The sequence below is a fragment of the Molossus molossus genome, unplaced genomic scaffold (genome assembly GCF_014108415.1).
Source record: "Molossus molossus isolate mMolMol1 unplaced genomic scaffold, mMolMol1.p scaffold_m16_p_4, whole genome shotgun sequence".
NCBI lineage: Eukaryota > Metazoa > Chordata > Mammalia > Chiroptera > Molossidae > Molossus > Molossus molossus.
Window position 1 is genome coordinate 120,934,930 of NW_023425377.1, and position 13,201 is coordinate 120,948,130.

At 40.3% G+C, this 13,201-nt stretch overlaps 1 protein-coding gene across 4 annotated transcripts in view; it reads right to left on the reverse strand.

Annotated features, from left to right (window-relative positions):
• ABHD18 (abhydrolase domain containing 18) overlaps positions 1-13,201 on the reverse strand; it is a 66,162-nt gene that overhangs the window by 26,286 nt on the left and 26,675 nt on the right. The window contains exon 1 of one of the 4 annotated variants that reach the window (XM_036239856.1): positions 12,786-13,086. The exons of 1 other annotated variant lie outside the window; for it this stretch is intronic. The gene's annotated coding sequence lies outside the window, so the exon portion shown is untranslated. Of the gene's footprint in view, positions 1-1,195; positions 1,218-7,095; positions 7,228-12,785; positions 13,087-13,201 lie in introns of those variants that run through there. 2 more of the 4 variants (XM_036239855.1, XM_036239857.1) reach the window with 2 other exon arrangements.

Sequence of the window (13,201 nt, forward strand, 5' to 3'; positions counted from 1 at the left end):
CAGCATCATTTTAGGCCTCTTGCTACAAAATGAACAAGGACATTCCTGCTCTCGTGGACTTTAGTAGAGGAAAACAAATTATTTTTAAAAAAACAAGAGTAAGAATAGATGGTGACAACGCTATAAGGATAATGTATCAAGACAATATAATAAAGATCAGAAGGCCCCTATAACAGTAAAAAGATGCCCCACTTAACCAAAGAGGTAACATTTAAACAAAGACCTACCTGACAAGAGCAGCCAAGTATTTAAACGGAAAATCTCATTAAATTCACATACCTCCTGAAGTCTACTCATGTACAATGTTCCAATGATATTTGTTAAAAACTATATAGTCAGTGGATATAGCACAGGGACTTTATTGTTATTTTTTTAAATCCTCACCTGAGGATATTTTTCTATTTATCTTCAGATAAAGTGGGAGGGAGGGAAGGAGAGAGAGAGAGAGAGAGAGAAACATCGACAGGAGAGGGACACATTGACAGCTGCCTCCCTCATGACCCTGACCAGGGCCAGGGACGAACCACAACCGAGGTACATGACCTTGACCAGAATCAAACCCACGACTCATTGGTCCGTGGGCTGATGCTCTAACTGCTGAGCCAAACCGGCCAGGGCAAGCACAGATACTTTATAAGAGGAAAGACAAAAGCAAATGCTCATATACTCTCTATTTTGTCACTAGAATATTTTCAAATTCAAGCAATACAGAATTATATACTGGGTGGGACAAAAGTAGGTTTACAATAGTTTGTATGGAAAATAATACAATAATTAAGAAATAATAATGCGCCCTGGCCGGCTTGGCTCAGCAGTGAGAGCGTTGGCCTGTGGACGAGAGTCCTGGGTTCGGTTCCCGCTAAGGGCACGTACCTCGCTTGCAGTTTGTCCCCGGCCCCGGCTACGGTCCTGTGGATGGCAACCAGTCAATGTGTCTCTCTCACGTCAATGTTTCTCTCTCTCTCTTCCCCCCTCTCCCTCCCACTCTATCTGAAAATAAATGCAAAAAGCGAAAATGTCCTCGAGGATAAAAAAACAAAACAAACAAAAAAAGAAATAATAATGCAAGAATAAATTATATGTTCTGCATACTCACAACTGTAAACTTACTTTTGTCCCACCCTGTATAGTAAAATATAATTCTACTTTTTCAGAGACATTTAGTGGTAACAGTTTGGATTATGTTCTTCCTGACCTTTTTCTTGTTGACTTTTTTTTCTTAATCCTCACCCGGGGATATTTTTACATTTATCTTCAGACAGAGTGGGAGGGAGAGAGAGAGAGAAACATCTGTGTGAGAGAGATACATTGATTGGTTGCCACACACACGACCCCACCAGGGGCCAGGGACGAACCGCAGTGTGCCCTTGGCCGGAATCGAACCCGGGACTCTTTGGTCCGTGGGCTGACGCTCTACCACTGAGACGAACCGGGCAGGGCTTAAAATATTTTTGTTTGTTTGTTAATCCTCACCCAAGGATATTTTCCATTAATTTTTAGATAGAATGGAAGGGAGGGAGGAAGAGACAGAGAGAAACATCGATGTGAGCGAGAAACATTTATTATTTGCCTCCCACACAACTCCAACCTGAGCTGGGGATTGAACCTGAAAACCAGGTACGTGCCCTTTACCAGGAATGGAACCAGACACACTTCAGTCCACAGGCAGACACTTAACTGATGAGCCAAAATGGCCAGGGCAAAATTTTGATTCTTTAGTTTTTATTTAATTTTTTTACATTTGAGTGCATGTAATTTGAAAGACATATATTGAAGGTGTGATATATCATAATGGCTAAGAACATACATTCTAGGGGCAAACTGCTTGGGTTGAATACTTTACTATATGACTTTGAGCAAGTGACTTATTCTTTCTGTAACTCATCTGTAAAATGGGGATAATGACAGTACTTGCCTATTAGGATTATTATGAGAATTAAATGAGTTACTATATATGAAGCATTTAAACAGCACTTTGGAAATTTAAATGCTAAAAATAGCAACAATTCTATTGATTATCCCTATAATTTTATTTAATACCCAATCCTATATTTATTATATTCTACACAGAATTTATTAACTCCTGCTGATAAATAATGATAGATATATTTGTTCCCTTTTCCCCATCACCCAATTTTAGTTGATATTTTTTTTTTTTTTTTTTTATCCTCACCCGAGGATATTTTTCCATTTTTTTGTACAGATAGAGTGGGAGGGAGAGAGAGGAAGGAGAGAGAGAGAAACATTGACGTGAAGGGACACATCGAGTGGCTGCCACCCGCATGACCAACCAGGGCCGGGGACAAACTGCAACCGAGGTACGTGCCCTTAGCGGGAACCGAACCCGAGTCTCTCAGGACCGCAGGCCGACGCTCTAACCACTGAGCCAAACTGGCCAGGGCTTAGTTGATATTTTTATGGCTTATCTTTATAACTTTAAAAATACCTATATATGTAGTCTTTAATTTTATTTACTTATTTTTAATTTTTTCTTCTTTATTAATGTTAGAGAGAGAAGAAGGGAAAGGGAGATAGAAACATCAACGAGAGAGAACATTGATTGGCTGCCTCCTGCATGCCCACCACTGGGAATCAGGCCCACAACCTGGGCATGTGCTCTGACTGGGAGTCAAACCAGTGACCTCTTGGTGCATGGATCTTAGCTCAACCATTCAGCCACACTAGCCGGGCTATAGTCTTTGATTTTAAATTATTTCTCTGACACTGACTATGAAAGTTGAGGAAATCTGTGTACTTCACTACTTTCTACCTTCTCTCTTCTTTATGCTTCTAACTCTTGTAAATTTTATCAATCTGTGTTGTCAGAGTTTATATTCATACTCTTAGTCTGAGAGATGGCTGTATTCAGTGATCATTACTAATTCTTTTGCAGCAAATTAATAAAATAGAAAATAAATATATAAGCCCCCCCAAATCAATGAGAACCTCTCTCAAAATTATGTAAAAACACTAATAGATACTTCAGAGGGGTTTATGGTAAGAATATGTTAGAGCAGCAATTTTCAACCTTTTTCACCTCATGGCACACAAACTAATTACTATAATTCTGTGGCACGCCAAAAAATATATTACTTGCCGATCTGACCAAAAAAAAAAAGGTATAATTTTGATTCATTCAGAATGGATAGCTATTGTTGTGTTGGTTGTTGTCATTTTTTTATTTGACAGTCTAAGGGAAAAGAGGTCAGTGCCTCTGACTAAATAGTCAGGTATTGCACATTATAAAAATTCTTGCAGCATACCAGTGTGGCAGGGAACACCAAATGAAAATCACTGTTTTAGAGTAACTTACTATATTTACTAACTAGACAAAAAAGATATCTTAAACATATAAATAAAACAAACAAAAACTCCTAGCACTTGATAAAATTCAGGATTCAGAAATAATTATAAAATCCAAGAGAATCAATAATGTATTAGAACTTAATTCTTATACACTAAAAGGTGCCAGGGTAATTGATTTTCACATGGAAAAAAATTAAATTAAGTCTCTACACCTCATACTTAGTACACAAAAAAATTCCAGTGGATTGGGATTAGAGAGCTAAGTGTAAAAAGTGAAACTATTAACACTCAGAATTCATGCAATATAATCAGAGATAATACTTACAGCTAATATTCTAAGACTTTAAAGAAATTGGTTCATTCAATGAACATTTAAAAATAAGCTCCATTAAGAAATGAAAAGAGCCTGGCCTGTGTTCCTCAGTGGTTGATCCAGGCACCAAGAAGTCACGGGGTTCGATTCCCGGTCAGGGCACATGCCCAGGTTGTGGGCCTGATTCCCAGTAGGGGGCGTGCAGGAGGTGGCCAACTGATGCTCTCTCTCATCGATGTTTCTATCTCTCGCTCCCTCTCCCTTCCTCTCGCTCTAAAATCAATAATAATAATAAAAAAGAAATGGAAAGACAAGCCAAAGACTGTGAGGAAATATATGCAAAACACCTATCAGATTAAAGACTTGTATCCAAAATATACAGGAAACTCTTAAAACTCAACAATAAGAAAAGGAAAACCCCATTTAAAAAATTAGGCATGGCCCTGGCCAGTTTGGCTCAGCGGTTAGAGCATCGGCCTGTGGTCCGGAGAGACCGGGGTTCAGTTCCCGCTAAGGGCATGTACCTTGGTTGCAGTTTGTCCCAGGCCCTGGTTGGTCGTGTGGGTTGTAGCCGCTCGATGTGTCCCTTTCACGTCAATGTTTCTCTCTCTCTCTCTTCCTCTCTCTCCCTCCCACTCTACCTGAACAAAAGATGGAAAAGTGTCCTCAGGTGAAGATAAAAAAATAAAAAAATAAAAAAAATAAAATAAAAAATTAGGCATGCCCTGCCTGGTTTCGCTCAGCAGTTAGAGCATGGGCCTGCTGACCTAAGAGAGCCAGGTTCGATTCCAGAAGGGCACGTACCTCCATTGCGGTTTAGTCCCGGGCCCTGGTCAGGGTCTTGCTGGAGGCAACCAATGGATATGTCTCTCTCATATGTCTCTCTCTCTGTCTCTCTGTCTCTCTTTCTCTCTCTCTCTCCCTCCCTCCCACTCTACCTGAAGATAAATGGAAAAAATATCCTCAGGTGAGGATTAAAAAAAAAAATTGCCCTGGCCAGTTTGGCTCAGCAGTTGGAGCATCGGCCTGCAGACTAGAGTCCCGGGTTCGGTTCTCTCTAGGGGCACGTACCAAAAACAAAAAACAAACAAATAAACAAAAAAATTGGGCAAAAGAACTGAATAGACTCTACACCAAAAATGTAAAGATGACAAATACGGGGGGGGGCAAAAGTAGGTTAACACTTGTGAGTAAACAAAACAGAGTTTATTCTTGTATTATTTATTAATTATTGCATTATTTTCCATACAAACAACTGTGACCAACTTTTGCCCCACTCTGTAAGCATATGAAAAAATGTCCTACATTACTTGTCATCATTAAAACAATAAGATACTACTACTCAACCATTAGAATGGTCAAAAATCTAAAAAAATTACAATATCAAATGCTGTCAAGGACTTGGATAAACAAGAAATCTCATTTGTTACTAGTAGGAATGCAAAATGATACAGCCACTTTGGAAAACAGTTGGCAGTTTCTTACAAAACTAAATATAGACTTATGATACAATCTAGCAATCATGCCCTTAAATATTTACCCAAATGAGTTGAAAACATATCCACACAAAACCTATATATGAAAGTTTACAGCAACTTTATTTATAATTGCCAAAACCTAGAAGCAAATTAGATGTCCTTCAATAGCTAAACGGATAAACTGTGGCGGCATATCCATACAATGGAACATCATTCAGTGACAAAAAAAAACACTGAGCTATGAAGCCATGGAAAGACATGGAGGAAACTTGAATGCATATTGCTAAGTGAAAGATGTCAGTCTTAAAATGTATCATTCCAATTATATGACATTCTGGAAAAGGCAGAACTATGGAGAAAATACAAAGATCAGTAGATGCCAGGAATTCAGGAAGAGAGAAAGAGGAATAGATGTAGCACAGAGGAGTTTTAGGGTAGTATAACTACTCTACACGGTACTGTAATGGTAGGTACATATTATGTATTTATCAAAACCCACAGAACTGTACAACAGAAGGAATATATCCTAATGTAAACTATGGACTGTAGTTAATAATAATGTATCAATATTGGGTTCATGAAGTCTAACAAGTGTGTCATACTTTAACTCAACTGTAAGGTAGGGGAGAAAGACTGTATGGGAACTCTGTAATACCTGCTCAAGTTTTCTGTAAACCTAAAAATGTTATAAATAATGAAGTCTATGAATTTAAATTAAAAAGTCCAAAAGATGATTTCCCTTAGGATTTTAAGACTAGTTCTAAAGTGCCTTTAAATGGGAAGAAATTCCATTAGGATTACATACACAGCTTCTATCACCGTTATTGTATCACTGTGGCAGTTTTAGTATATCAATTGTGTTGAATGAACCAACCTATCAAATATCAACCACAGGATTTCTGAAAACTTTATTTCAATTTATTATAGTTTATACTTTTTTTTTTGTGGTGGTACGTGCCCCTAGGGGGAACCAAACCTGGGACTCTCTGGTCTGCAGGACAACGCTCTACTGCTAAACCAAACCGGTCAGGGCTCAATACCATTTTAAAAAAGGAAAAAAGCAAAAGTCAATTTGAAAAGTCTGTATGTAGTCCTGGCTGGTTTGGCTCAGCGGTTAGAGCGTGGGCCCACAAACCACTTACCTTGGTTGCGGTTCCTCCCTGGCCCTGGTTGGGGTCACGTGGGAGGCAACCAATTGGTGTTTCTCTCTCTCTCTCTCTCTCTCTCTCTCTCTCTCTCTCTCTCTCTCTCTCTCTCCCTCCCTCCCTCCCTTCCTCTCTCCCGCTCTATCTAAAGATAAATGGAAAAATGTCCTCAGGTGAGGATTTAAAAAAAACCCAAAAAACTATGTGTACTCATTTATTTGCTACTTCAAACAACAAATATTTTTAAAATTCTCTTAAAATATTCTGAAATTTTCAACAGATTTCAAAACTAAAGGCACTTTAAAAGTTAATCCAGAAATTAGAATAACATAAGCTTCCAAGTAGCTTACACTTGATAAAATATGTTTTTTGGTTTATTTTAACCACTTTACAAGAGTACAGTCAATTTTTAATTATAAAAATAGTCCAAATTTAACGTTAACAAAGGAGAGATATAGATAATCTTTAAAAATTGATTTCCATAATTTTTCTACTCAGTTGATTTTCAATGCTAATTATAGAGAGGAAATTGTGTTCTTAGTTTTTATTGCAATGATCAAAGTCTATTTACTCTTTCTTAAACCTCTGAACTCTCATTTTTAGTTTAATCATATGGGGGAAAAAATTAAGAATCCCTTTACCTTAATGCACCAACTTCAAATGACCTCTCCCTCACTGAACAATTTTTTTTACAGGTTTGTAATAAAATTATATAGTCTTTTCAAAGTATTCCTCCATTACACATTTCTCCACATTTTGCAACTATGTGATATTCTAACATATTAACACAGTTTGCTGAACAGTGTTTGGCTGCTGCCTAGTGAAGTCCAAGCCCAAGTACCATAAGCATTACCTATGAAGGATGAACATCCACACCTGGACTACCAGGAAAGTGCCCTGATGAAAGCCACATCACCCGGACACTGGGAGAGGGTTAAAGATGTGCAGAACAGTAAAGCTTGGGAACATCTTGCCAAATAGAGTCAGGAGTGCACTACAGTTTGCTGCTGGTTAAGTAAAATAAGTTAGTTACAAAAAGACAAATACTGTATGATTCTACTTATATGAGATACCCAGAGCAGTCAGATTCACAAACAGAGAGCAGAATGGCGGTTACCAGGACTGAGGGGACGGGGAAATAATGGGTACAGCATTTTGTTTTTGCAAGATGAAAAGGGTTCGGTAGTTGAGTGACAGTGATGGTTGCACAACAGTATGATTCAACTTAACACCACTGAACTGTATACGTAAAACTGGTTACTCAAGATGGTAAATTTTATGTGATGTATATTTTGCCACAATTAAAAAAAAAAATTTGAGCCCTGCCCAGTTTGGCTCAGTAGTTGAGAGCGTTGGCCTGTGGACCAAAGGGTCTTGGGTTCGATTCCAGTCAAGGGCACATACCTGGGTTGCAGATTCAATCCCCAGCCCCAGTCAGGGTTGTTCAGGAGTCAACCAATCGATGTGTCTCTCTCACATCAATGTTCCTCCTTCCCTCCCTCCTTCCTTTCTACTCTCTCTAAAAAAAAAAAAAAAAAAAAAAAAAAAAAATGGAAAAATATCCTTGGGTGAGGATTAACAAAAATTTAGAAATTGGAGTTGTTTTTTTTTTAATCCTCACTCAAAGACATTTTTCCATTTCTTGTTCAGACAGAGTAGGAGGAAGAGAGAGAGAGAAACATCGATGTGAAAAGGGCCGGGGACAAACTGCAACCGAGGTACATGCCCTTAGCGGGAACCGAACCCGGGTCTCTCTGAACTGCAGGCCGATGCTCTAACCTCTGAGCCAAACCGGCCAGGGCAGATATTGGATTTAATTTGATAGTGTTTCTCTCCAAAAATTTTAAGAGGCACTAAACTGATACTTTCCCTCTTCGTAATTTTCTCTATTCATCTTAGAACTCAAAGCTCCTAGTATTACTCTCTTCAAGAAAGACACTGCTGCATAATTTATCTAAAGGGCTCACGAAGGCCTTTAAATAAAAAATGTGAAGAACAAATCTCTTAAAAGCAATCTTCTTCTCCTTCATGAGGATTCATTTCCAAGAGCCCAGGGTCTCATCTGGCTTCATTCAAGGTGTCAGGTGGGTTTTGCTCTCATCTGGAAGCTTGAATGGAGAAGTACCTGCCTCCAAGTTCACTCAGGTTGTCAGCCAGAGGCTGGCCTCGGCTCCTCGGCGCTGCGTGGCTCCCTACCACATGGCTCTCTCCACTGGAAGTTCACAACATGGCAGCTTGCTTCTTCAAGGTCAACACGAGAATGAGGGTTACTGTGCTAGCCAGACGGCCTTACATAACTTAATGTAACCATTGGAGTGTCATCTCATCAACTTTGCCATATAACATACAATCAGGGAGTGACATCCAATCACTGCTGCCATATCCTGTTGTTGGAAGGCAAAGCACAGGAGCGCCCGCCCTCGAGGGAGGGAAGTACACAGAGGCTTGACTCCCAGGGACGGGGCATGAGGACCACCTGGGAGAAAGGTCCTCCACACTGAGAGAAACCAATTGTACTTTTTAGCACTTGAGTAGAATATCTGGGCTGACCCCCTGTGGGCTTTCAACACCAGAAGTGACAATTACCTTCTTCCCTTTTACTACTAACAGAAACACAAACAAAATAAATTCCATAGACTTGAATACCTTTGCCCATAAACAAGTGAGCTCTTGAAAATGTGTCTAAATCCATGTATATATTTTCATTCACTTAAAACACATAAACAGCCCTGGCCAGTTTGGCTCAGCGGTTAGAGCGTCGGCCTGCGGTCCCGAGACGCCCGGGTTCGGTTCCTGCTAAGGGCGTGTACCTCGGTTGCAGTTTGTCCCCGGCCCTGGTTGGGTTGTGCGGGTGGCAGCCACTTGATGTGTCCCTTTCACGTCGATGTTTCTCTCTCTCTCTCTCTCTCTCTCGCTCCCTCCCACTCTATCTGAACAAAATATCCAAAAATGTCCTTGGGTGAGGATTAAAAAACAAAAAAAAAACAAAAACAAAAAAACCCCCACATAAACAAACAAAAAAATCCCCCAAACAAAATAGAAACCCTTATCTCCTAGTATTTTATTTCTTATTCATTAAACAAATGGTAAAAGGCAAACTGGCTTCTGAAATACTGTCCTCATTATACATATTTGTTCTTTAGGGCAATCATTAAAATCATGGAATTATATGTAGCATATGTTTAAATTGCTTGACTAGGTTTTTCTTGAAGGGTAAATGTCAGTGTTGTATAATAAAGAATGCATCTTGTCTTTAATCCTAGTTCCTAAAACCCTTGCAATTTCCCAATCGGAGTGCTTTTTTATGCTAATGAGGCGACACTTCATAGGGTCATTCTGGAATTGTTAAAAAAAAAAAATAGCACGGATACATTTTTGTGTACATTTATTAAACTGCAATTGAACAGTCACACGTCATTATAACACAGAACTTCATTATCTTTTGGAAGTATTTATAGTCCACTTATTTTCTTTACAGTGGCAGGAAAAGGATGAGGGATCAATGTCTTCCTTTGCAACATCTATGGCATCAACGCCAATATGCAAATTCCATGTTAGTGTGAAAACAAAACAAAACAAAACAAAACAAATCCCAAACCTCATATTTGACTAAATTGGTCATGGGGCATCCCACCATGTCTCCAGCTACTATTCTTCTAGGTCGGTAATAGATAAAAAACAACACAAACATATAAAAGTAGAAAATCGCAAGAGAAACAGGAGAGAACCTGAAAACAATGAACTCTTCAAATAGCCTCCCAAATCACTTTAATTCCATGTAATATAGGCCATGAGAGTCAGCACTTCAAATGTAGAGCTGGTATATCACTTGCTGTAAACACCTGGTCAATGAGTGACAGTAAATAAATCAAACATATATAACTTACTATAGTTGGTTCTGGAGTTTGGGGTTACACAGATATTCTTAAATCCCATTTCAGTCCCAAGAACAATGTAAAAACACCAGATTTTCTGGGACACTCTAAACATGTAGATCTTTCGAGGCAGAGCTAACTGCTATCCAGTGCCACCACGAAGAGATATTAATCCAAGCCCAAGGTAAAGATAACTCCAATGTACCAAAAGGAGCCACCATCTGGAGCCATACCAGATACTTAAAGCCCCCACATCGGGCTAGTCTGATAGCAGTGAGCTTCTGCAGAAACAGGAGCTACTTCTGAAGTATGTATCAAGCCAAACTGGCATAATTGTTGCCTATACTTTTATATAGCCAATGAGACAGGGAAAAACAAAATGAAACAAAAATAGAAATTCTTGTACAGTGCCAAGGAATGTTAAGCCTTTCCTAAAAATGAGCTCTATTGCTAAAGTGGCACTCAACATCTCTTATGCCATCTAGTACTTTTATCTCCTGTCACTCTGGTACTTGAGCATTTAAACAATGCAACCCTATTTTTTTCTGGACTTTTATCAATATATATATACATATATACACATACATACATATATATATATACACACAGATACATACACACACACACACACACATATATATATTCACACTTATCTCAAAGGCATAAATTAATTTTAAAAAATACCACCATGTACTTTGCCCCACAAAAATGCAGATCTAATTTTTATCTTATAATTTTACTTTTAAATCACTCATTTTCAATACAAGTTTAAGGAACAAAAAATGTGTCTAGATAACCCGATACACATTATTAAAAGCTATTAGCCTACCTCAACAAATTCAATTCTTTTTAATCTTATACAGGAGAAGAGTAGGAAAACTAGAAGCGTATTTGTTCATTTGTTTTCAGGGGTGAATATCTACTTTAAGCAGTTGTCTAAGGACACTAACGCATCAGGTGGATTGTCTCATATCCTATGTGAAACATTAAACAAATAATCTAATCTCTTTTCAAACCTAGCTCCTCTTTTCCAAGGGCTTTTAAAAATACAATTTTTCAAAGGTTTAAAAAAAAATGTTTACTTTGGGTGCTATATGTATTCCCAAGAAATAATTTTTTGTTTTTTCTTTGTTTACATTGGTACAATACAGAGAGCTTATTTAGATTTCACGAGGTTTACGTGCTCTTCGTTCCATGTACTTCTGTGGTCTAAAGTCATCACTTGGAGGCAGCAATGGAAAATAGCAGTCAGAAGACCTGGGTTCTTCCACTAGCTATGTGACCTTGAGTAAGACACCTTAACCTATAAAAGGGGAATAATACTTGGCCTAATACATAATAGCAAATTATTTCACTTATATAAAAATTGATGACCTGTTCTGATACATTTTAAGAGATATTGGAAAAGATTCTTCTTTACATTCTTTTCACAGGAAGGCTGGTGGTGAAAAGCACAGGCTTTATAGTCAGGGGTCCTGTATTTCTTGGACTCTAGCTGCTTATTAGCTGTGTGACCCCAGGCAAATTACTTAATCTCCATGCTTTCAATTTCCTTGAATGCTTGAGATAATCCCACCTCAAAGGATTATTGTAGGGGTGAAATGAAGTAATTCTACTAGCAACCATTCTGCTTGGTTCAGTGGTTAAAAAATTCCCTTGTCACGTGCGCATGTGCGCACACACATCATACATTGTACTAGTGTACTAGACTCCAGGGATTAAAAAAGAAGCTGATGATACAGTAAAGTAACATGGCAAAACAAAACAACCTAATTATTTTACCTATGGACTTTCTTAGCGCCAGTCATAGGGACCTGATATGTTTTTCTGAGCTGTTAACAAATTTGCAAGCCTGAATCCAGGTACAAAATGTCAGTTCTGGATTCAGAAGATAATTCTGAACTTAGAGAAAACATTTCAAGTTTCACTGTTCACCAGTGGAGTGCATTTGACAGGATACACCAAAGGTCACAGACAAGACAAAGATCAGAACTGATGGCATATACTACGCAACCTATAACTAGCACAGGGCCTGCCATATGCTAAGTGCTCATAAATACTGTTTGAAAAGAAATGAATTTGGGTCCAATGCTGCCACTACCACACCAAGTGACTCTGGGTAAGTTATTAACTTCTCTGGACCTTAGTTCTATGGAAAATAAAAATGTCACAGGACATGAAAAATGCCCTAGTATTAATAAAACAGTAATTACGACACACATGACTACAGCTACCAATTTGCTTACAAGCCTACGTGCAGGGGTCAGATGTTAATATGTAAGCACCAGGAAAGAAAGAGCATCAAGATCTAAGATGCTGCAGTGCCTTTTCTAACCCCCAGGTTACAGCAGTAGGCTCTGCTGAGGACCCCAGGAGGCGCTGGGGTGCAGATCTGGGGATCAGGAGGTTAGCAGAGGCTGGACCCCATCATCCGGGCCCTAACTAGGCAGTGCCTTTGTAAGGGACCCGAGCAAGAAAAAGAGGGCGCAGCCACTTACACCTTCCACGGGAGTAAAGGGGCCGCGCGCGAGCCCACCTCGCCCGGGACAGCCAGAGCGCGCCCGGACCCCGGGTCCCCAGCCAAGCCCTGCGCCCCCAGTCCCTGACTCCTGGCACGTACGCCGCGCGTCGAGAGGCTCGGGGACCGCGGCGCGGACCGGCGACTTACTGGTCGCTAGGCGGGAGCCTGCTGTCCAGTCGGCCGAGTCTCCCAGCACCGCCGCTGCCTTGTCTCCCGGGACTCGCCCTGCGTCCGCGCGCCAACCGCAGCGGCAGCAGCCTTTCCAGGAAAGCAGGAGCTCGGGCTTCGGACCAGAGCCCGGGGAAACCCAAGAACTTGGGGCGGTGTGGCCGTTTGGACACGCCCCGACCTCTCTTCAGCTGTCCTCCGTGTCCGAGAGGCGCGGAGCCAAGGAGGACAAGGACACAGAGCCCCGTCCGGGACTCACGCCCAGCCCCGCGCTCCGCGTGATCCCAGAGCAGCTCTTCGGGCGCCCCGCCCACCTCTCGGCGCCCCGCCCACTCTGGCCGCCGGGCGCGCACGCGCACTTACTGGACTGCTGTGACAGCTTTGGCCCTGCAGGA